At 49.5% G+C, this 24,251-nt stretch overlaps 1 long non-coding RNA gene across 3 annotated transcripts in view; it reads left to right on the forward strand.

Moving 5' to 3' along the window:
- The first annotated feature begins 3,320 nt into the window (after positions 1-3,320).
- The window catches only part of LOC144721179 (uncharacterized), a 35,104-nt gene continuing 14,173 nt past the window's right edge, over positions 3,321-24,251 (forward strand). For 2 of the 3 annotated variants that reach the window (XR_013585854.1, XR_013585855.1), the window contains exon 1: positions 3,321-5,822. This is a non-coding gene — a long non-coding RNA (uncharacterized LOC144721179). The remainder of the gene's footprint in view (positions 5,823-24,251) is intronic. The other variant, XR_013585856.1, reaches the window with a different exon arrangement.

The following is a 24,251-nucleotide window of genomic DNA, read 5'->3' on the forward strand; positions in this document are numbered from 1 at the left end:
TAGTTTTGTTTCTTATTGCCATTTTCAGTTCTGGACTTGGCTAGGTTGAGGACACTGGCATTTTGTGGTGTCTGTGGCGGCTCGTGTAACCACGAGCAGTGTGCGATGCGGGCTCCCGGTGAAGGAGCGAGAGGGAGCGTCAGCCAGCCAGGGTTACGTTGGCGCATGATATGCTGGTTGGCCTGCTGACACGTGACCGGATGATATTGGAGGGGGGCCACCAGTGGACGGAGGCCGCTGGGCAGTCACGAGGTCTAAAAGAGCTCTCGGGAGCCTTCGAGAAAGAACTCGAGAGATCTGAAAGGTGGTCGGGGCGAAGGGCGGAGCCAGGCCCAGCCCAGGGGGATATAACGGGGGCCCTGTGAGGAGCTCGTGGTTCTTCGTGTGCTGATGTGAAGAAGATCCACGTCAGAGAGAAGAAGCCTCTAGCCACGCGGTCCGGGACTCAGCTTGTGGTCCAGGCCGGTATAGTGAGCCGTGTTTAGTTCTGCCATAACGTGGTTAGATGGGCATTCGGTATCCGAGTGTAGATTGCGTCATGTTATGTTGAAGTTGCTTAATAAATAGTGTTACTCCCAAGACAACGTCTGCGACTCAGTATGACTCACTACACAAGTACACCCTTACTGTGCATTTGGAAATAAAGTTTTGCCGTCCACAGATTGATTGATACTATTGTTTTTGGACGTCACACGAACTCTTTCAGAACGAAGAGGAACAAGACTAAAAAGCAGGACTTCCATCTTCATATTTGCATCGTTATTTTTTTGGTGGCATCTGCTCTGGTCGATATTGACTGGAGATGAGATACGTTGAACAAGGATACGTTAATATACACGAGTAACATACAGTTTATAAACAGTTCATATGATGCTTCACAAACTTAGGTGGCCGAATGTGATCTGCCATGAAGCCGTAATATATTACACAACATTTACTCGTGCAATGTTGACTCTACGGGGCCAGCCAGACATGCCCAGGCGTGTTTGACTGTGCCAGACCTAAGTGTTTATTTGCAGATAAATAATTATTTGTACGAAGTTTGCAAAATTGCATTTGTTTAGACAATGCTGCCTACGTCATGCAATGTTCATGATGTATTCACACACACACCTGTGTGACAAGATGAGCCAGACATCACTAAGGTAAGGCGGGTTGCTATTCTAACCCACGTATACATCTCATCTGTGTGGTATCGTCATTTTCTGTCCACGAAACAGTAACTATCACTTGAGTCAAACCAACTGGGACTAAACCACAGGGTCTTCAAACAAATGTGTGCTTTAAACGGAAGGGTTAAAAAACGCACTGCGATTGTAATGATGATAGGCCTACATGAAGTTGTGAACTCGTTTGGCTAAAGCAGTGAGTCAATGCACAAGCAGAGGGCAATTACAGTATCACGAATACAAGTTGTTTTTATTATGTTTTAACATGTTTTAACGTAAAAATATAAGTAACATCAATTTGCCGCACCAATTGCAATGTATATTGGTATAATAACACACTGGATTTGCAATAGTCCAGTGTGATATTGCACTCTTTGCAATAGTATTGCACTATTTGCAAAGTGCAAATCCAAAAGTCCAGTGTGCTATTGAACTATTTTCAATAGTATTGCAAATAGTGGGTTGCCGTGCGGTTTGTAGTCCGTTCGTGCATGCCCAAACAAGTGCAATCATCATGCATATTCCACGACAAACTGTTCCTGGTTGCTATTGCCTTTCACAACAGGTAATCGATTCTGAACATACCGGTATATCGGTTATCATTGAACAACCCTAATAATAATGTACGACAACACCCTCTCCCGATCCGACAACAAATTGTGGAATAACACCTGTCTTACTTTTAACAAATTGCATGTGGTGACTGCAGAAAGGGCATCGTAGTCATCAAGTCTTAAATTCTCCATCTTCACGACGGGCTTAAATAGGCACACCAAAATGAACTGGGGATGGGATATGTATGTTTGTACAGTATACAGCTCAATTGAAAACCCAACACATTGCGTTCCATACACCCGCATACGCATGGAGGTTAGCAGAATTACTACGAATATCGGGTGCTGTGGAGGGATTAGTGGGGACATTCTGTTGAGAGAAGAGGGGGCACGGGGTGTGACGGGGATGTGGATTTGAGTGTAGAATCGTTCCCTATGTGAACACATTATCTTCCAAGAGAGTACATTTTCGGCAGTTTTTTGTACACCGATAATATATTTTGTGCTAAATAAAACAACAATATTTGAGTATATTTGGTATTCAAACTATCTTTACAGTGCAAGGCTGTCACGTCGGTGCTATTTCACAATGTCAGCAGTAGTTTCACAGTAGACTGTAGCAATGGTTAAGCTGGGTGAGTGTACTGGCAGTCTATAATGTAGACAACCTCGGTGAGCGTACTACTACAGTACTGTTATTTTTCTTTTTTTCAGGCTACAGTCTACATTATAGACTGCCAGTAAACTCACCGAGGTTAAGAACCAAGCTACGGTCTACATTATAGACTGCCAGTACACTCACTCCGATTAAGAAACAGGCTACATTTTTTCCATTTTTTTTATTCACTTTATTTGTATTATTATTTTTCTATTTACGTGACTTTACCGAAAGAACCAAAGAATATACACACCAAAGTATTAACCAGGGCGGCCTGCCGGTATCAAACAACGAACCTCTGGGCCATGTCACCGCCCCAAATATGTTCATCTGAGGAGTAAGGTGTGACATTATTAATGTTTCTGTATTCCTACAGTGGTTAACATTTCTAAATTACGAATGTTTATTTTAAATACATGTCTTCATTCGTAATCCCACATTGAGATTTCAAAAGTTGTTTTTGCATCAATGGGTGACTTTTACTGAATAATCCTCAGTAACTGTGTCTCTTCAGCTGTCTTGGTCTACCTCTGTAAAAGGTGTATAACATCCATGAAAATAAGCATGGAGAGATGTATTATTGGAATCACATCGAGAGACAGAAAGACCAACGCATAGATTAGAGGACATACGCAGGTTAATGACTTCATGGAAACTATCAAAAAGAGTAAGTGGGCTTGGGCAGGATACGGCTGGAAGAGATGACCAATGGTGGTCAAGAATAATAACAGAGTGGCAGTCACAAAATGGAACGCAACCGAGAGTACATCCACCGAGGAGATACAGCGATGACATCAGTTCATGTGCTGGTTCCGGAATGGATTGGTGCATTTCAGAATCATTAGAAGTGGTGGCAGATTGGAGAGACCTTAATCCAGCAATGGATTGATCATGCATGATAATGATGATGAACTTCCCTCTACCCCTCTCCACAGTGTGATGTTTAAGCCGAGCACAGCGCAGAGTTGGCGGCATCAAGAAGTCAAGCGAGCTGAACGACTCCTCAACCATCAAGTATCAGAACCACACAGCCTCAAACGAGCTCGACAGCTCTCCGAGATGGAAACAAAGCACCTGCAGCGACGACTGCAAATAAATCTCGCTCACAGCCAAAGTATATACACACGTGCATACGGATACATACAGTATATGCTAAGTACTTGGGATAGTGTATTTTTGCAACCTAATACTCTACATTGCAACTTGGTTAATAAAATAAGGTAGGCGCATGTAAAAAAGACTATTCATAAAAAAATTGGTTTGGGCCACGAAATGATCCAGCCAAATCTGTGTAATAAGACCCTCTACACCTGATATGGGCAACTAAATATACTGTTTATATTTACAAGCGTTTAACGCACCAATTGTGATTATTTCAGCTCACCGGTAAGTTGAAGAACAATTCTCACAGCCAAGTAAGGAAGACAAAAAAATGTTACATGACTTTAGTGGATCTTATTCTGAAGATGATTGACGTAGTTTTATGCGAAATTTGATATCTAATTTGTACATTTGACCTAACCCAAAAAACAATTATAACATGGATTGTGTAGAACTGATGAGCTGAATAAGATCAAATCGAAAAATGTAACAATGGGCTTACAAATTTGAAACTATGGTTATTATCACTTTAATACAATTGGTATTCGTGCCAATTTTATAGCGCTATGCTATTGTAGTGACATCGCGGGATGTCACTGTACAGTGACGGCCCTAGAGAGGCACGGCGTGCGATGTAACGACATAACGAACACCGCTATGATGTGGGTGTAGTACTGGCCCTAGAGGGGCTCGGTGAGTGCTGATTGATAGCACTAGGTGGCACCACACTTGGCGTGCAGTGCCAGCCCTACAGGATAGGGTGTGGGAGTGCCGGCCGTAGGAATGGGGTTACTAAAGGCCATGGCACTCTGGTTGACACGTGACCGGTTAAGTCTACAAAGGGGCCCAGGGTGGGGGCTAGGGGGGTCACGTGGTCAAGGTCCAGATCCTGCTCGAGGATTCTGGAAGGTGGTCGTGGCCAAGGGCGGAGCCAGCCACGCCGCAGAGAATATAAGCCGGGTCCCCCAGAGGGACCGGCGTTTTTGTTCATCCTGAAGAAACCTTCGTCTACGTTCTACATTCTCCGAGTCTCCAACACGTGGACCTGGACCCGAGCTGTGGTCCCGGTCTATAGTAGCTAGTTACATTGTAATTAGTGTAGTTAGCCTGGTGGTCACCACCATAGGTTGTTATTCTGTTAAGGGGTAGTTAGTGTTAAATAAATGTGTTACCTCCGTTGAACTCACTACACTATTATAAAAGCAATACGTTTCTAAGTCTCCAGTAAATTTGCAATTGAGGCCGTGTAATCCCAATTGAGTAATTTACAGCTTTTAGAGTGATGTCACGGGATCTTTAACACAAAGCAGATGGTGCATATTTTACAGTTAATACACTTGTAATAATGTAGTGTTGTTATTGCACACGGACAACTTATTTTTCGCCTTTGTCACTTTATTGGTACAAAACTCCTCGCATTCAACACCACGCATCCCTGTTGCAACAATTCCTCTTGTACTGCTCGTCCGCCATGCTCCGCTCGCTCTCTTGCTCCGCTAGCCTGCTATGTTACAATCTGCTAGCTCCTCCACTGCTAGCCTCTTACTATACACTCTGCTAGCTTCTCTACTGCTACCCTCTTACTATACAGTCTGCTAGCTTCTCTACAGCTAGCCTTCACACACTCACACTTAGGATTCCGCTAGCCTCTCTACTGCTAACCTGTCTACCCTCACTCTCCAACCTCGCATCCAGTGGGGGATCAGCCAACACTGCTGGAGAGGACGAGGTGTGGAGAGCGGGGTCCCAGACTTTTCTTGAATTCTCCCTTGTCTTCACGCCAACCAACTCAGCTCCAGTTTCCCCTCACATCTGCTTATATCCTCTCACACATTAATTGCCCTCAGATGGCCTTCATTAAACCGGCGTCATCCCGGCGCCTCCCGCACGTGTTCTCCCCCCTTATCACCACTATCACACACCTCTGTGGCGCCTACTCCGCTTCTGCATTTGCAGCCAGGCAATCACCGCTACGGATCTTAATTGTTCGCCCCTTTCTGGTTACTCTCCTCTCTGCACCTGCTCGCCCTGGTGTGACTTTACTGTCTGCAGCTCACACATGCGTGCACACTGTTTGCAAACCTCCGCGCGCGTTACTCCTGCAGATTCAAACCACGAATCTCTGTAACAAGAGGCTAATGTGCTACTGCTGGGCCATGTCATCAGCCCAATTATGTTGTAATTGTGTAGGAAATATATATGCCCACTTGCTGTGGAAGGCAGTCTTACCCCAGTTTTGCATGCAACTTTGAAGACTTCACCACAGCACGGTTGCAGAAATGTTCCCAGCCCTGCGTGAAGTAGGCATGCATCTCGCCACAGTAATTATACCACTCAGAGGTGAGTATTCCCATCAATAGTTCCATAGTTAAATTGTTAAAGATCTTTTAATCGTCTCTTATTCTTAATTTCTCTTCTGTCTCCTTCCAGGGACAAGGCAGTCCAATGTGATATCTCCAGCTCTCTGTCTAGCACCAGATGCACTGCTTCATTTACTCGTTTATCTTTCTGTTCGATATCATTCTTCGCCAAGTCAACCCAGTGCATCCTTATTCGCTGTCAGTGGTGGCCAATATGTGGATCGTGATTCACAGATAGATTGCAAAATCTTTTTTGTAGATCTCAGGATAAATGAGAAGAAACACTAACACAAGCCTACAATAGTTGCATGTCAAGTGCTGGGTCGCAATCGGTTTAGGGCAGATTGTTGGTGCTTTCGGCCCCATCCCTCCTCCGGCCACTTAAGCAGACACATGACTTGTAGGACAGAGTCACGTGGCGTGCTGAGAGGTGAGGATGTGCGCACATGGATCTCGGATTTTTTAAATCTAAACTATGGCTGTCTGTAATTACAGAATAACATAAATCGCATATAGGCAGACCTTGCTTAGTGTGTCTCTGTAGTACACTGATTTCAGTATAGTGCTCCAGAGGCGTAGCTAGGGGGGGTCAGGGGGGTACATATGTCCCCGGGCGCCAAGGTAAAGGGGCGCCCAAATGAGGCTTACAACGTTACATTATAACTTATTGCGGCGGGCGCGGCAGCCTGAAACTACTGCACAAATCTACACCTCAACCTAAAAGTTTATATATCCCGCCACACACAGCCTACATGTCATGTAATTACATTTTGGTACGCGCGCCTATTAAGATATTACATGGAAGAACGTACCAAACAACAGACAGGCGCAGTCTTTCAGCCTTAGTCACTGGCCTGTTTTTTGGTGGCGGAAACTACGACGGCCTGAAACACGCTGGAGTGCACGATCAGAAGCTGTTAAAGCTATCTATGAAGGACTGGATGAACTAGTAGGGCTGCTAGACAAATTATCGGAGGACGTAACTATGACGCCTGAAACCAGAAGTAATGCAGAACAGTTACAGGCATGCGTATTAAATGTTTACTTCATAGTTTTATTACATTACTGGAATGTCATTCTTGGAAAAATTGATCGTGTTCAGAAGCGCTTACAGGATCCTACTATGAATTTCAAGGAAGCAGCAACTGATCTTGAATCTTTGGAGCATGAATGTCAAGCTTCGTGATGATTTGAGCCAAGTTGCTGTGGAAAACGCCAAAACAAGATGCACAGCCTGGGAGATCGATGTGGACAGCAGAATTAGGCGACGTCGGAAGATGCCAGGAGAACTGGCAAGAGATGCAGGACTTTCAGCAGCAGAAGAAATTGTGCGCGTTATGAAGAACATATTTTATCGACTTCAACAGGAGATGTCAACACGGTTTTTACGACTAAAAGACCTGAACACAAAATTTGGATTTCTGCTGGACGTCAAAACTCTTCTATCCGACACAGATGTCGATGCAACTCGTCGAAATTGCACAGATTTTGGAAATTTCTATGACACTGACATCAATGGCCACGAACTTTTCACAGAAATTGGAGATTGCAAAATGCTGCTCAGTGACCGGAATGAAGTTCTACCAGAAACTCCTTTGGATCTTCTTGGTTTATTGTGTTTCATGGAGACGACATATTTCCAAATTTGCGAATTTCACTGCAAATTTTATTAACAATAGCAGTTTCAATTGCAAGCTGTGAGCGGTCGTTCAGCAAATTGAAACTTATGTTGTCGTATTTGCGTGCTTCAATGGGACAAGATCGTCTCAGCGATCTTGCTCTTCTTAGTGTTGAAAGAGAAACATTGGAAAAACAGATTTTGATTACGTGATTGACCAGTTTGCGACAGTGAAATTAAGAAAAATGTATCTTTTGTAGACTATGTCAACCTAGGCTCTAAGGAAAGCTGTCTCGGGTGTGGACCAATCAACTTCAAGGACAGTGCATACATTATCAGAGTTATGTTTTTGTTTGCATTATGACTGCAGGTATTGTGGTCTATGCAAACATGACTCCTCGTAATAAAGGTGTCAGTTTTGTTGCCAGATAACAGGGTAAAAAAACAATTATCATATGTTAACCAGTCTACGACAGTGACTGAGTGAGCCATGTAATATAATTTATATAAATTTGCTTCTTTAAATACAATGTTTCCTTAATTTAAATTATTCCATATTCGATGTAATAGGAAAATGTGATTAAACGGGGGGGGGGGGCGACAATTTTATAGTTCGTCCCCGGGCGCAAAATATCCTAGCTACGCCTCTGTAGTGCTCTTTTGTCCTGGATAAAAGAAGCACTATGAGTGATAACACGTAGCGCTGGCCGAGGAGATGGAATTGCCTCTATCATTCACTCAGCCAATGAGAGTGACGTATGCTCTGAGCCAAACAGACCCCACCCCCCAATATTCGATTATCACAATTCGTAGTCACGATTATATATTTTTTTAATCGATTAGTTTAGCCAGATGAGAACTCACGAGACAAGTATAGAATCTCAGGCTATACCAAAAAGAAACCCCTAAACAAAAATTTACACTGAGGACATAACTAAGACCATCTCTTCTCTGAGAATGACCCGGATTGGGAGCCCATCAGCTCCTCCACCGCTGCCTTGTAGGAATAGTGCAATAGAGTGCACTCATGAATATAGTACATAATACTTACTGACGTTGTTATAATGAATAATTGTATTCACTAAATAATGTTTACATCTGTATTATTAGCACTCAATCAACGTTTTTGGGTTTAGATCGCGTTATTTATAAATGTGTCGTAACCCTCCACCACCCGACACGGCCAATCAGTAAAAAAAGTGTCACGTTGACAAAAAACAATGAGTTCACTGCTTTAGCCCACCGGTGTGTTGAAGCGTGAAACCACAACAATTTACAATTTGAGTACGACGTTTCGCTGGTAATTGCATCCAGCATCATCTGGCAATTCGCCAGAATGGTGAGGCTCTGCTGTGTCTCCCGTTCTTATATAGAGCAGCAGCAGGGTGACGTCATCATTAACTCATTAACTCATCAGGTGCAAAGATTTGAGGGGGGGCGGGGTTATTGTAATTATATACTAGATTAGTAATCAGGCTATTGTTACGATGCGAGTTGTAGATTAGTAATCATTTGGAATGTGTTTTATTGTGATTATGCAACATTAGTAATCAGTTAGTGTTTGTTTCCCTTAGAAGGAATTGTAATATATCTTATTTAATAATACGCTTCCAGGCCGCACTAAGCCTGTAGCTGTCTGAGCGATTAAAGTTATTTCTGTTTCTCTCAATTTCAATGGATTCTCTAATTAGTCTTTGCCAGTAGTAACTAGTTTTACACAACACTTCAACGTTGTCAAAATCAATTGAGTGTCCCTGTTGGCATGCATGTTCTGCCACTGCCGACAGTTGTGTTTGCGATAGTTTAATATTTCTCTGGTGTTCTTTTAGTCTTACACTAACGTTACGCCATGTCTGTCCAATATAGCATCTGCCACATACACAATTAATCCGATATACACCTTCTGTTGATAATTTAGGTAATTCGTCTTTAGTGCACGTTACTAGTTGTTGAATTTTCTGTACTGTACCAAATCTTACTGTAATGTTTTGCTTTTGCAAAACACGGGCGAGTTTATCAGTTACTCCTGAGATAAATGGTATTTTTATTGTTTTAATAATGTGATCGCTTTCAGCAGTGTTGCTTTGCGATCGTGATTTGGCATTTAGTGCTCTATTAATTTGAGCATTATTGTAGCCATTCTGTCTTAGTGCTTCTTTAACATGTTTAATCTCTCTCACTAGACTTTCACCATCTGACACTGTTTTAGCCCGATGTATGAGCGTCTTGATAAGAGAGGATTTCTGAGCTGGGTGATGATGCGAATCTGCATTCAGATAGGCATCAGTGTGCGTTTGCTTTCTGTAAACGCCGTGTGTTATTTTACCATTTAGGCCATGCCCAAGTAAAATATCCAGGAACGGGAGTGTGTTATTCACCTCCATTTCCATGGTGAACTGAATGGCCGGGTTTTGTGCATTGAGATGATTTAGAAAATCGTTCAGTGTATCTTTACCATGTGGCCAGACAACCAAAGTGTCATCCACATATCTAAACCAAAAGGATGGTTTTAATGTGCTCGAGGCAAGTGCTCTGGTTTCAAAGTTTTCCATGTACAAATTTGCTATAGCAGGAGATAAAGGAGAGCCCATTGCTGCTCCCTCCCTTTGTTTAAAGAATTCGCCTCTCCATAAGAAGTAAGTGTTATTTAAACAATGGTCAGCGAGTTTCGGAATATCTTTTGGTAAACCTGTATTCTTTACCAGTGTATCAAGTAATTTAAGCGACTCGCTCACTGGAACCTTAGTGAATAGCGAAATCACATCAAAACTCACCAAAATATCATTAGGGTTAAGTTTAATATCTTTGATCATATTCACAAGATGTTCTGAATTTCTTATGAATGATGATGTCCTACCGATGTAGGGCTGTATTTGTTTAGTTACATATTTTGCTAATTTATATGTGGCAGAGCCAATTGTACTGACTATGGGTCGTAAAGGGATGCCGATTTTATGGATCTTTGGTAGCCCATACAGTCTAGGTGGTTTTGAAGCCCTTGGCTTAATTAGGAATTGCTCATTTTTTGGGATTAATGAATTTGCAATGATGGCAGTCTTACGTTCCAAAGTATTAGTTGGATCTCGTTTAATTTTAATGCAGGTACTTTCCTCTAATAAATCTTTAATTTTATTATCATAATCGGCTCGTGACATCACTACAGTAGTGCGGCCCTTATCAGCTGCTAGGATTTGAATATCTTTATTTAGACGAAGCTCTCTTAAGGCTTTTGCCTCGTTCGAGCTAATATTTACTTTTGGTACTTTACTATTCTCAATTATTTTGGCAACCTCGTGTCTAGTCATCTCTGCCTCATTATGTGGAAGGAGTCTTACTGCCGATTCTACCTCAGCAATTATCTCATCCACTGGAATTGTGCGTGGGGTAACGGCAAAGTTAAGGCCTTTAGAAAGGACAGAAATCATGTCAGTGGTTAAATCAGTGTTAGTCAAGTTCATTACGGTTTTGTTTTTAAATTGTTCGTTTTTAATAGGGATTTGTTTATTGTAAAGGCTAGAAAATTTGTTAATTTGGTTAGCATTTGCTAAATTAAACACTGATTGGCCGTGTCGGGTGGTGGAGGGTTACGACACATTTATAAATAACGCGATCTAAACCCAAAAACGTTGATTATGAATAATATTGGTCACGAAAGCCTACGTGTTAAACATTATTAGCACTATTGGTCATATGAAAGAAATATTGTATAATTACCCCTTGCAGATTTGATTTGCGTTTACTCTTCCAGGAACACATTTCAAATGCTAAGTGAGGTTTGTCTGTATTCAATTTCTATAGAAAATTCTAGATTTGTTAAAGCTAAAATGGTAATTATTTATACTTTTGATAACATGCCTGTCAACCCATACGGTTTACTCGTATTATTGTATAGGGAAATTGAGTTTTCAGGTCCATACAGTGTACAGCAGTTTGAATACGGACAAACGTTTTTTGTCAATTTGTTTTTGTTTATTCCTTGTGGTGGGACTTTGTAGGATGGTTGAGCCTGATTTGGGCCAAGTGATGCAATGAATGTGAATAAATGCATCCCCGGAGGTTATTTTACTTTTATTCATGCATTAGGATTTTTTTTAACTTTTTAAGAAATGCAAAAAGTTTTGCTTGATTTAGTTTATTTTGAAGAATGTTGAGATTTTTAATGATCAACTTGTTACCAGGTTTCAAAATGCATGTAAATGGTTGGCAAGTTTCTATTGTATATGCTTGAGTAGTGCCTCTGTTACTTATGTAGAGGCATTAATCGGCACTCCCCATGCTATTAGCGGGTAAGTTCCCCTTCGCGTCAACAGGGGGCGGAAGTGCGATTACGCTAATGTAAAGGACTATGGCCCAAGGGGCCAATGGTAATCTCTGGGATAATGGATCCTGGAACACAATCCCCAAACCCCGGGAGAGCGGACTGGGGGATTATGTCACTTTCCAGAAGATTCTGGAAGAGAGGCGTGACTAGGGCGGAGCAAGCCACGGACCTGTATGTAAGCCGGACTTTTGAAGAGTCCGGCTAGTCAACTCCAAGCCAAAGACCGAAAACGAGGCTGAAGATAGGACCCTGGACCCCAAGCTCCGCTGTCCTTCTAAGGGCCGGTGCTGAGTGAGGCCAGTGGTCAGGACCCGGAGACTTGGCACGGTCACGTCAGCGTAGTCTCCCCTAGGGTCCCTAGCCAGAGGGCTAAGAATGAGAGTGGTCCCAATGTTAAGCGGCAGTGTAGCCCGGAGGCCATACCTCCTCAGGTATTGGGTGGAAGGGGCCGTTACCCCTTTGTGTTAGGGACCCTGTATTCAGAGCAATTATAAATGTGTTGCCTCACAGAAGTTATACTCTGGTTATTGACCCACTACACGTACACAATATATTGTGGGAGGACAGGAGAAAAAAAGGGTTTCGTACAGATCTAGTGACATATAATTGGTCATGTAGTAGCAGCATAGCACTGGCTGCTGGTGGGGAAGGGGATCTGCAGCTTACAGCAGCCCTGACCGACGGTAGGCCAGGTGATAGACCAGAGAGGGATCTAGGGGAAAGGTCACAGAAGGGGCACATGAGGAATCCGCGGGTAGGTTCCAGAAAGGGGGCGTGGCCGGGGGCGGAGCCAGGCCACGCCGACAGTATAAGAGGGGCCCTGGGAGGGGATCTCGGGGCTGTCGTGTAGAATGGGATCCCATCGAACTGCTGGAGTCTTCGCCGTTCCTTTCTCACTGTCTCCATCTTCACCATCTCGGCATCACCAGTCAGGCAGTCTACCAACTGTCCTGACTGGGAACCATAGTCCATTAAAGACAAGTTATTGAAAGTGTTAACTTGTGAGGCAGAGTGCCTCCAACTCTTAGTGTCTCCGAGTCAGTCACTATATTTGGCATCAGAAGTGTTAAAGAAAATCAAGAAAATAAATATTTTGTCATGTCAAACTCGGCCAAGAGGAAGAACCCGCTGATAGTGTCCACGGGTGATGAGGACAACGGGGATGTGATCCCCCCGACAGCCCTGGAATCGGACTCCGATGACACATCCCGAGGCGGAGATCGCAGTGGAGCAACAAGGGAGGGACGGCAACCCCGTGCTGCCACCAGTTGTAGAGGGGTGGCACGATCTCACCGGACGTCTTGCGGGCCTGCTCTTCCTCGAAGCAGAGCTGGTTGTCCAGCTCAGATCCGCGACACCTGCCAGAGATGCTTCAGCACTGGGGCAGTGGGCAGGCAGCTCGACCATTGGTGCTGTGCCAGCGTGGGAAATGGCGGAGCTTCCGCCCGCGCGGGTGGCCACAATTTTTTCGCCCGTGCGGGAAATTCTTCACACCAAATTTGAGTCACCATCAGCGGCTCTTGCGGGGTGCCATCTCTAGAAAAGCGGCTGCCTTTCATCACTGGGCGACTGAATGGCTTTCCAGCGCCATTTTAACACATCTTGCACCCTGGTCGGGTGGTCGGACAAAGAGGCGCTGGGAGCTCTGCCCAAGGCACTGGATGACGATTCCCTGGCGGCATTTGAGGCTATCCCCGCAACGGACCGAGTGACGCTGCCTCAGGCATGCACCCAGATGGCCGTTAATTTTGATCCGCCGTCCAACACACATCAAAGATTCGTGCTGTGAAAGCGGGCGGAGACCGAGACACCTCTTGCCTTCCACAGTGCGTTACTGGCCTTGGGCCAATCAGCATACCCACGGATGGAGCAGACAGCGCTGGACTCCCTGACGCTGAAGAGACTGCTGTCGCTGGCCCAGGAGCTAGGCATCTTTCTTCCCGCCATGGAAGAGGATGACTTGTCATCCCTGAAGGTGGACCGCTGCATCCAGACCCATGTCAGCTTGCAGCGGTGGCCCGGGGTGGCTGCCTGCGTGGGATTCCCGGAGAACGAGGATGAGCTGGAGCTGCAAGAGCCTAAGCAAGCCTGCACATAATTTGTCAAAAGTCCGTGCGGGAGGAAAAGAGAGGGGTGACGACTGGAGCGGGAACGGCGAGGCGGGACCCCCCTTCTTCCAGTGTGCCGTGCCGGCCCATGATCATTTTCCTCGCCTTTGTCATCCTCTGCCCAGCCGATCTCCACTTCCTCGGGCCCACAGGTAAGTCGCGATGCATCAGACACCCGGCCGCCATAGTTACTTCATGCATTTCCCTTTTGGAGCGCATCGGGCTTGCACACCATCATCCCTCATTGTGTCACGGCGTGAGCGGCGGACTTCGGAATGGAATGTGTGGCCACAGGGCGCGAGGTAGTGGAATGCGTTGACGCACTGTGTCGAGGCGGCGGGATCATCTGCACTAGTCAGGTTCATGCAGGGGGTGGAGCTGAGGGTGCTGATCGATAAGGGAGCATCGGCTAGTATGATTTTTTAGCTTATTGTAAAGTCCTTGCCTCCGAGATCCTGTTGTCTTAACCCGGTAAATAGTGCGTGTGTTGCTGCGAATGGCAGGAGTTTGGGTATTATAGGCCAAACATTGCCAAAAGCCTGCATTGGGGACATTGAGTTAACAGGGCCAGTGTTAGTTTTTAAGACATTGGCTGTGTCCTGTCTCTTGGGCACCGATTTTCTCGGAAGAATGCCCCTTAAGATCCTTGTTGATCAAGGTTGTATTAAATTGCCGTCGGGATGGCGGTTGGCCTTTTTTAAGTCCCCGACTTGGTTAAAGAGGTCCGATGCCATGGTTCAGGCCTTGGAGAAGGAGACTCTTGGTGCTCAGATATTGGTGCCCTGGCAGTTGCAAAAACAGCTTGACTGCACAGATACCGTTGAAGGGGTCCTTTTAACCCCTTTGATTCGGGTTGGTTGGGGCCCAAACTATAATAAAGGGGGACCAGGAACCCTTTTTACAAGTGCTGAATGTCGGCCTGGGTGCCGCGGTGGTCCAATCAGGTACAGTTTTGGCCCACGCAATGGCCACGTACTGTGATGAGGCCAGCGAGGGGGCCGCAAAGGCTTTCTGGAGAACAGCGGGGTGAGTTGCGTGCCTTGCTCCGAAAATTTTCTGATATTTTTAGTCAAGGAAAATATGATATTGGTCGCACGTCACTATTGCAGCGCCATATCGACATGGGTGACGCTGCTCCCATACGTCAAAATTCGTATAGGCTCAGTCCCAAGGAAAGGGACCATGTTCTCCAGGCAGTCGACAAATGTTGGCCGCCGATATTATCTCCCTTTCCACTAGTCTGTGGGGGGCTCCCATTGTCCTGGTTAAAAAGCAGAATGGGAGTTGCATTTTTGCGTCGATTTTAATCAATTAAATAAAGTCTCCGTGGTGGATGTGAAGTATAGTAAACTACGGCGGGAAACCACTTGACGGGTAGCACACTTTATTCACACTTGGGTTGTCACAATAACACGTGTTGTCACTACAGCTCACGCTACACGTTCCACCTGACACGGGTGGTAACTACTGCTCACACTACACGTTCCACCCGGCTACACACACACGGGCATTCCAGCCCCGTAGCATCCGGGGAAACCTCTAGACCCACCCCAGCTTGGGTACGGATCACGGCCACTGGGTCCCGTGGCCCGGTCCTCCCCCGGGTCCCAAGGTCCCGCCTCTGAGCCACACAGGGCCCCGGTCCCTACAAGGACAGCGGGACTAGGTGTCTCAGGGCCCTATCTCTTCCTCCTCCGTCTTCCATCTTCACTGGTCACCAACTTCTCCTCGAGCGCCCGCACGCACCGCCTTATATCACCCTCCGCTCCAAGGAGACGGAGCCTATGCGGACCGCGATGCGAGCACCCACCCTAACCGACCAATCATCACGCGCTGCCACACGATCCCTTCTTGTGCCAGCGCACATAACCAATCCCCACGCGCTGCCACACGATCCATCACTGTCAGCGCGCGTCACCAACACACAGCCAATCACCATCACATAACCCATGACCCCGCGCTGACCTACGATCCCTCACCGTCAGCGCGCGTCACCAACACACAGCCAATCACCACGCGCTACCCCACGATCCTTACTACCAGTGCGTATCACCACTACATCACCCCCCCCCCCCCCCCCACATAGCTCGCAGCCGGCTCGGCTGCCAAACAACAACAAACCAACAAAAAAAAAAACCCCACTCCCGAAGTGTGCCCCGTAACACAACAACAACGCAAAACAACAACACAACAAGACAACACAACAACACAACAACAACCTATGTACAAACCGACGAGCAACACAATAAAGTTATTCTGAAAAAAACGTGTCCAGTGTCTCCTTGACTACCGATCCCCCTTCCGCACGCTCCTTGAACGGGTGATAAAGTGGTCGAGCGGACGGGGAACGTAGTGACGAGACGCTCCGGCCGCGTCGGCCCGCATCCCCACCCCATTTATTCGGTCAGGAAAAGTTGCGCGACCTAGCGCGAGTCCGCCTGGCCGGTCCGTCATACGGGACGAGACGCTGTCGACCGTCCGGTGGCACCGGCAGCCCAGGAAGGCACGGTTCTGGCCTGGAAGAACCGGCTGTGCCCCAGGGATCCGGTCGCCGGTGGTCGGCAGCCGTCAGTTCCCGGACACCTGGGAGCGGATCAGGCGAAAACATGTGAGGATCAGGCGAAGAAATCCCTCTTCCCGGGTCGTCGGTCACATCACCTGCTCGGTCATCACGACACAAAGGAAGGCCATATGGTGGCGAGAACGGTTTTAGCCGGGAGGGGTGAACGTACCACCGGCGCTTTCCCCATTTTATCTGCACACACTGGGGGCGTGCAACCCGCACGTGCTCCACGGGTCCCCGCCATGGCCTCAACAATTTAGGTGACGTAGCCAAAGGTGCATGAGGGCAGTGCAGCCAGGCCTTATCGCCCGGTTTCCAATCGTGCACGGACACCTTCCGTGCACGCAAGCGCTCGTTGGCGACTTGCCGAGATCTTGAATTAAGCCGTGCGGCCTCCCGTGCCTCGGCGAGTTTTGCAATGTTAAATTTAATATGGTCGGCCAATTTGGAATTGGGCCGTGGCGCGGAAAGTCCCAGCTGAGTCTCCATGGGCGGATCGGCCTCCCGACCATACATCAGATAAAATGGGGAAAACCCCGTAGCTGCGTGGGGGTCATTCTATACGCGGCGAGGACCCCCGGGACCTGCAAGTCCCAGTCAACCTGTGCCTCGCACACCTGCTGGCATAACATGGAGGTTAAAGTCCTGTGGAGTCGCTCCACCATCCCGTCAGTCTGTGGGTGGTACGGGGAGGTACGCACCTTTTTAGTACCCAAAAGGTCGCACACCTCCTGCAGCAATTTACTCGAAAAATTATTTCCCTGGTCGGTCAGCAAGCGTTCGAGAGCCCCTTTGTCCAAGACGTAGCCTTGGACAAAAGCATCCGCCACGGCCGCCGCTGACTGGTTGGCAAGTGGCCACGCCATAGGCCATCGGGTAAAGTATTCCACACCAACCAACAGGTACTTGTTACCCCTAGGCGTGACAGGAAAAGGCCCCAAAATATCCAGCGCAACGAGCTCGTTGGTGCGCGAGACCTGAATAGACTGCAGGGGTGGATTCCGTTTGGCGCAATCCACACACCCCTTCAGTATATTGACCACATCGTTCCCCATCCCCGGCCAATAATAGTCCCGCTGGATCAGGGCAAGCGTTTTGTTTACCCCCAGATTTAAGAGGCGTTCGTGTGCAGCCAAAACAACTTTGCCCCGCATAGCGTAAGGCACGACGAGTGCGTGCTGCCGGGACATATTGTCCCACCTCATTAGCAGGCCCTGCTTGAGCAGCCAGGAGCCAGCCCGTGTTCGACCCTCCTCGGGACCCCCCGCCCTACGACGCAACGCGAGCAGGGAGCTGTCAGCCATCTGGAGTCGGCCCCACTCAACGAGAGACAGTGAGAGTAGCGAGTCCCTGCCCATAGGGTTAGTGGGAACGTCAACCATCGGCGCATTCGTGGCCGCTTGATGGGGTCAGCGCGCCGACCCCATCAAGCACGCACATTCAGGACTAGGCGACAACCGCGACAGGGCATCCGCGTTGGTGTGGCGCAACCCCTTACGGTAAGTGGTCGTAAATTGATAGTCCTGGAGGACTTCCAACCACCGTGACAATTGGCCCGAGGGCTGGGCGACCTCAATGAATACTGAAGCGCTGCGTGGTCCGTCTGGACCGTAAAATGACGGCCATAGAGATAAGGCCGAAATTGCTGCACAAAAAAAACAATAGCCAGCAACTCGCGACGGGTGACGCAGTAGCGCTGTTCCGCAGGCGACAAAACCCTGCTACCATAGGCGACCACCCGTTCAACTCCCCCAACGACCTGTGAGAGCACCCCCCCAATGCCCGTGTTACTAGCATCAGTATCCAGCAAGAAGGGACTCATAAAGTCAGGGTAACGTAAGGGCGGGGCACCCATCAAGGCGTCCCGAAGGGAGCAGAACACGGCCTCCTCCTCTGGCCCCCATCGAAACCTGACTCCTTTGGCTGTTAGAGCGTGCAAGGGTTTGGCAATGGTGGCGAAATGCTCCACGAATTGGCGGTAGTATGACGCAAAACCAATGAAGCTGCGGACCTCAGAAACCGACGTGGGCGGTGGCCATGAACTGACACAGTTTGTCTTCGCGGGATCGGTGGAGATCCCTGAAGAATCGACAATGTGGCCCAAGTACCTTACGGATTTTCGCAGAAGGTGGCATTTCGCCGGTTTGAACTTTAACTTAGCCGAACGCATCTGTGAGAACACCCCTCTTAATCGCTGGAGGTGTTCCTCAAAGGTTTTACTGAAAACAATGACATCGTCAAGATAAATTAAGCAAGTATCCCATTGCAAACCCGACAAAACCAATTCCATAAGGCGCTGAAACGTCGCGGGAGCGGAGTGGAGTCCCATGGGCAACCGATTAAACTGGAACAGGCCCCCTGGGGTCCGGAATGCTGTCTTAGGTTTAGACTCATCGTCGAGTGGCAGCTGCCAGAATCCCGACAGTAAGTCAAGCGTAGAAAAATACTGCGCCCCGGACAATGCGTCCAGGGACTCGTCCATCCTGGGGAGTGGATACGCGTCGGCCACGGAGATTTTATTCAGGCGACGGAAATCCACACAAAATCGCAAGGAGCCGTCTTGCTTTTTAACCAGAACGATAGGTGCTCCCCACGGACTGGATGAGGGAGAAATAATGTCGGCCGTCAGCATGTCATTGACGGCCGATTGAACGTGTTCCTTCTCGGCAGGACTCAGCCGGAAGGGATTCTGCCGGACTGGTGCTGCATCGCCTGTTTCAATGTGGTGGCGTAACAGGTCCGTGCACCCAATATCATATTTGTGCGTGCTGAACACATCGGAAAATTCGATCAGCAGAGCGCGCAGAGCACCCAATTGCACCCTTGACAAATCACTCGAGTCCGCACACAGCGAATCGACCCATTCAAGGTCATCACCCGATGCAATTTTCTGCGCCGGGACGGGATCAACATGTGCAACAAGGCGCTCTTCCACAGGGACCCATGCCACATGAAAAAGCACTGTGGCCTGCGGAATAATGGCAGGCCTAGAACCCGCGTTTAACACCATAACGAACGGGTCCCCGTCAGCCCGAACCAACGTTTGAGCCACCGCCAAATCCAGACCCCCGACAGCTCTATTCGATGGACCCAAAAGCACGCCTTGTCCCGCAGTCTCCCCACCCAATGGCTTCCGCAACCGGAGGGGTATCAACATCTGCGAACCCGGGGGCACGTGCACCGTCTGTGTCGCTAGCGCTTGGATCGTCGTGCACGCCGTCCGTATTTCAGTAGGGTTAGACAAAAAAGAAATACGGCGACCCGATGGCAGCTCAATACAACGTTGATCCACGAGAATTTTAATGGGCATTTTAGCCAAAAAATCTGTGCCCAACAGACAAGGAACTGCTAGGGAAGAGGAGACGAAAATAGGTCCCGCCAATTTAATATCACCTATGGAAATGGATGCCCGAATCTGACCAATAATACCCAATGAGCCCCCATTTGCCGCGTAAAATGGCACGTCCACCGGAAGCAGAGGTCGACATTGGACGGGGAGAATGTTATAAATGAGGTCTGAAATTATAGTGGCCGACGCTCCCGTGTCCACCAACACCCTGACCTCGACCCCGTCTATGAAACCCGTAACGACCGACGAACCCGCCGCCGCGGCCACAATTCTGTGGCCCAACTCGGACCATTTAATGTCCCCGTCGCCCCGTACGAACCCCCCTCTCCGAACCGATTCCCCGACCCCCAATCGCCCATCCTCCGCCGCAAAGCGACGGCCCATGTGTGTCATGTATGTAGGCCGAGCATGTGAAGTGCCGCAACTTGCCGGGGGTAGGTGGTGGTCGTCGTCCAGCCGAGGTCCCGTGGCGCGCTGACGTGGAGCGCGGCACCCGGACGCCACGTGGCCCCGAAGGCCGCAGTTGTAGCACGTGATGAGGGACGTCGGAAGTCTCGGTTGCTCCAGCTTGCGGGTCGATCGCAGAGGCGAGCGACCCCCCCGACCTCCAATCCCCCGGTCGTGCAGCCGTGAACGCCTCCTCCCGTGGGCGAACGACCTGGGGCTCGGTGACTACCGGGCCCGGAGCTGAGACCCCGGCAGCAGTGCAGACGACCACTTGTTTCCGCTGAAGGACCTCGTGCGCTTGAATACTCGTTGCAACACGCAACGAACATATTTCCACTTCGTTGGCTGTGTTGATGGGGACCCCCAGGTCCTGTGCCAACTTGAGCAGTTGTTCCAAAACCATAGCGTCCTGCCCCTCCTCGTCCATACGAGGGAACGCGGCATCGGCGAGGGCCAGCAACGCCGTGCGGTAGGCGAGCGCGGTCTCCGTGTCCGCCTTCCGTCGGCCGTAAAATAGGTGGCGGCAGGCCGAAGGTGGTCCGTAAACTTTGGCCATGAGGCCCAGCGCAGCCTTGAGCGTGGAGCGCGCCGATCTCGATGCGGACCCGAAGGCCGCGAGCGCGTCGTCGTCCAACATGGCCGGCAGTGCCCGCAGCGCCGTAGCATCGGACCAGGCCGACATCTCTTGATGCGCCAGGAACCTCCGTTGGAATGCGCCCCAGTCCCCACCGTCCGCCTTGAAGGCTGTCAACGTGGGAAGGCGCTGCTGGAAGATGAAGTCGTCCTCCGCCACATGGCTCTCCCCCGCCGCACCGTCGGTCTGCAAAATGGCGGCCCCTATGGTAGGTGGAAGATGGCGGCCCGCAGCGCGCGCCGATGACGTAAGCGGCCGCGCTTAGAGGACCCCCGCCACGTGGTGCTCGCCATTCCCGCCAAAAGATGTCCGCTCGGTAGAAATGGCAGGAACTGCAAAGTCATTTTGGCGGGAATCAGCGAGGCGAGTCTTTTGAATGTCCGCCGACGTCCCCGCTCCTCCCGACGTGGTGATCTCCGCCAGGATGGACGCCGCGGCGAGTAGCAGCTCCGCCAGGCGGGAGTGCGCCTCGCGGAGTCCGGCATCAGCCCCCAGCCGCTCGTCTGGCGGCCATGAGGGGTCCTGTGGCGCAGGCATCTCCTCCTCTTCTCCCCCCCGATGCCTGCCGGCCCGCGTCGTCGTGGTTATCCTCGCGGTCAATCTCTTGAGTCCGATGAGTCTTCCTGGTATCCATGCCTGGAAGACTTTCACTCCTGACGCCAGTTGAAGTATAGTGAACTACGGCGGGAAACCACTTGACGGGTAGCACACTTTATTCACACTTGGGTTGTCACAATAACACGTGTTGTCACTACAGCTCACGCTACACGTTCCACCTGACACGGGTGGTAACTACTGCTCACACTACACGTTCCACCCGGCTACACACACACGGGCATTCCAGCCCCGTAGCATCCGGGGAAACCTCTAGACCCACCCCAGCTTGGGTACGGATCACGACCACTGGGTCCCGTGGCCCGGTCCTCACACGGACGTCCGGCCCCCGGGTCCCAAGGTCCCGCCTCTGAGCCACACAGGGCCCCGGTCCCTACAAGGACAGCGGGACTAGGTGTCTCAGGGCCCTATCTCTTCCTCCTCCGTCTTCCGTCTTCACTGGTCACCAACTTCTCCTCGAGCGCCCGCGCGCACCGCCTTATATCACCCTCCGCTCCAAGGAGACGGAGCCTATGCGGACCGCGATGCGAGCACCCACCCTAACCGACCAATCATCACGCGCTGCCACACGATCCCTTCTTGTGCCAGCGCACATAACCAATCCCCACGCGCTGCCACATGATCCATCACTGTCAGCGCGCGTCACCAACACACAGCCAATCACCATCACATAACCCATGACCCCGCGCTGACCTACGATCCCTCACCGTCAGCGCACGTCACCAACACACAGCCAATCGCCACGCGCTACTCCACGATCCTTACTACCAGCGCGTATCACCACTACAGATGCATACCCGCTCCCATGGATGGACGACTTCTTGGACGCCCTGTCGGTGCGCGGTTTTTCTCCACCCTCGACTTGCTGTCAGGGTTTTGGCAGTTGCCTCTGGATGAGAGTTCTAAACATAAAACCGCGTTATGAACACCCCAGGGGTTGTTTCAATTTAACTGTCTCCCAATTCAACTTCACGCAGCTCCGGCCACATTCTAACGACTTTTAGAGCTGGTTTTGGCAAGCCTTCAATGGGACTCGTGCCTCATTTATTTGGATGACTTAATCGTGGCCGGATGCGCGTTCCAGGAGCACCTGCAGTGGTTGCAATCGGTGTTTGTCAAGGTGCGGGCGGCCACTCTTAAATTTAAGCCAGAAAAGTGTCATCTCTTGCAGACATCGGTTTGCTATTTGGTTCACATTGTCAGCGAGTCCAGGATAGTGACAGATCCCGACAAAACTGCGTGCGTGCACACATGGCCAACCCCCACGTCGGTGGGTGAAGTCCGCAGTTTTGTCGGGTACGCGTCATATTACTACCGCTTCATACCCAAGTTCACGACACTCGCTAAACCATTCCACGCCCTCACCACAAAGGGCCAGAGAGTTTGATGGGGGGAAGAGGAGGAGGCCGCATTTGTCGCTCTGCACGACGGCCTCACCAATACGCCTCCCCTTGGGTACCCCGATTTCTCCCTGTCATTTCAGCTGGACACAGATTCCATTGACACCGGAATCGGCGCTGTACTGTTGCAGGTGGTGAACGGAGTAGAGAGGGTCGTAGCTTATGGGAGCCGTGTGCTGTCCCCCGCAGAGCAGCCTTATTGTGTGACATGCGGTAAATTGTTGGCTATTGTGCATTTTGTAAAACAGTACAGGCAGTACCACTACGGTAGGCAGTTTGTTGTGCGCACGGACCACGCGGCTCTTCAATATGCACTGCGAGTTGACCAGCCGTCCGGCCAGCTCTCCCACTGGTTAGCAATTTTGCAGGATTATTCCTTCAGGGTCACCTACAGGAAAGGTGCAAGCCACTGTAATGCGGACGCATTGTCTCAGTTACCGCCGAGAAGCCGCTGTGCATGTTTGATGGGTGCCAGCCAATGTAAACCTGTGGTTGCAGGATTGCCGTGCACTGTCGTAGCGTCGGTTGATGTTCCACCACCCGCGGCAACCGCTCCCTGTTACAACACGATTGGTCTCACATACACGGAATGGGGCCGCGTCCAGGTGGAAGACGTCTCCTTGTTAAAATGATGGCGTCGCGTCAGAACGAGGGGTGGTAGGAAGGTGCCAGCAGGAATGTCCCTCATAGTCCTTTGTGATGGGCTGGTGATGAGGTGCGATGAGGAAGTGCGGTGTTACTGCATCGTTGTGCTAACTGCTCTGTGGGGTAAAGTTACACGGGCTGTCCATGTGAGGTTGATGTACCTTGGGGTGCGGAAAACTGTTGACCCTGAAGCATGACTTCTTTTGGCCCGAAATGTCGGAGGATGTGCTCCACATGCTCAAAGGTTGTATTGAATGCGCTCACCGGAAGCCCCCACCGAGGCAGGCCCAGCCACCGTTGCAATCTATCGAAGTATCCCATGTTAACGATCAGTCGGCTGCATCCATCATGGACGCATTCCTACACGGGTATGTTTTGGACAAAGGGGCCCCGGAACATTTCCTTACAGACCAAGGTCGTAATTTTTATTCTAAATTATTAAAGGAGGTGTGCGACTCACTGGCTACTAAAAAGATCTGGACATCGCCCTACCATCCTCAGATTTATGGGATGGTAGAGTGCTAGCACAGGACTCTTACGTCCAACTGGGATTTGAACATTCCGGATGTTCTGGTCGCGTACAGAATGGCCCCTCACGCCTCAATGGGGTTCTCCCCCTTTTTTCTCATGTATGGGAAGGAATGTGATCCCCCCATGGAGGCTCAGTTAAACATGGACCTAGGTAAAAAGAAGGTCGCTATGCCCATGC

This window comes from Lampetra planeri, chromosome 11 (genome assembly GCF_965212315.1).
Source record: "Lampetra planeri chromosome 11, kcLamPlan1.2.h2, whole genome shotgun sequence".
Lineage (NCBI taxonomy): Eukaryota > Metazoa > Chordata > Hyperoartia > Petromyzontiformes > Petromyzontidae > Lampetra > Lampetra planeri.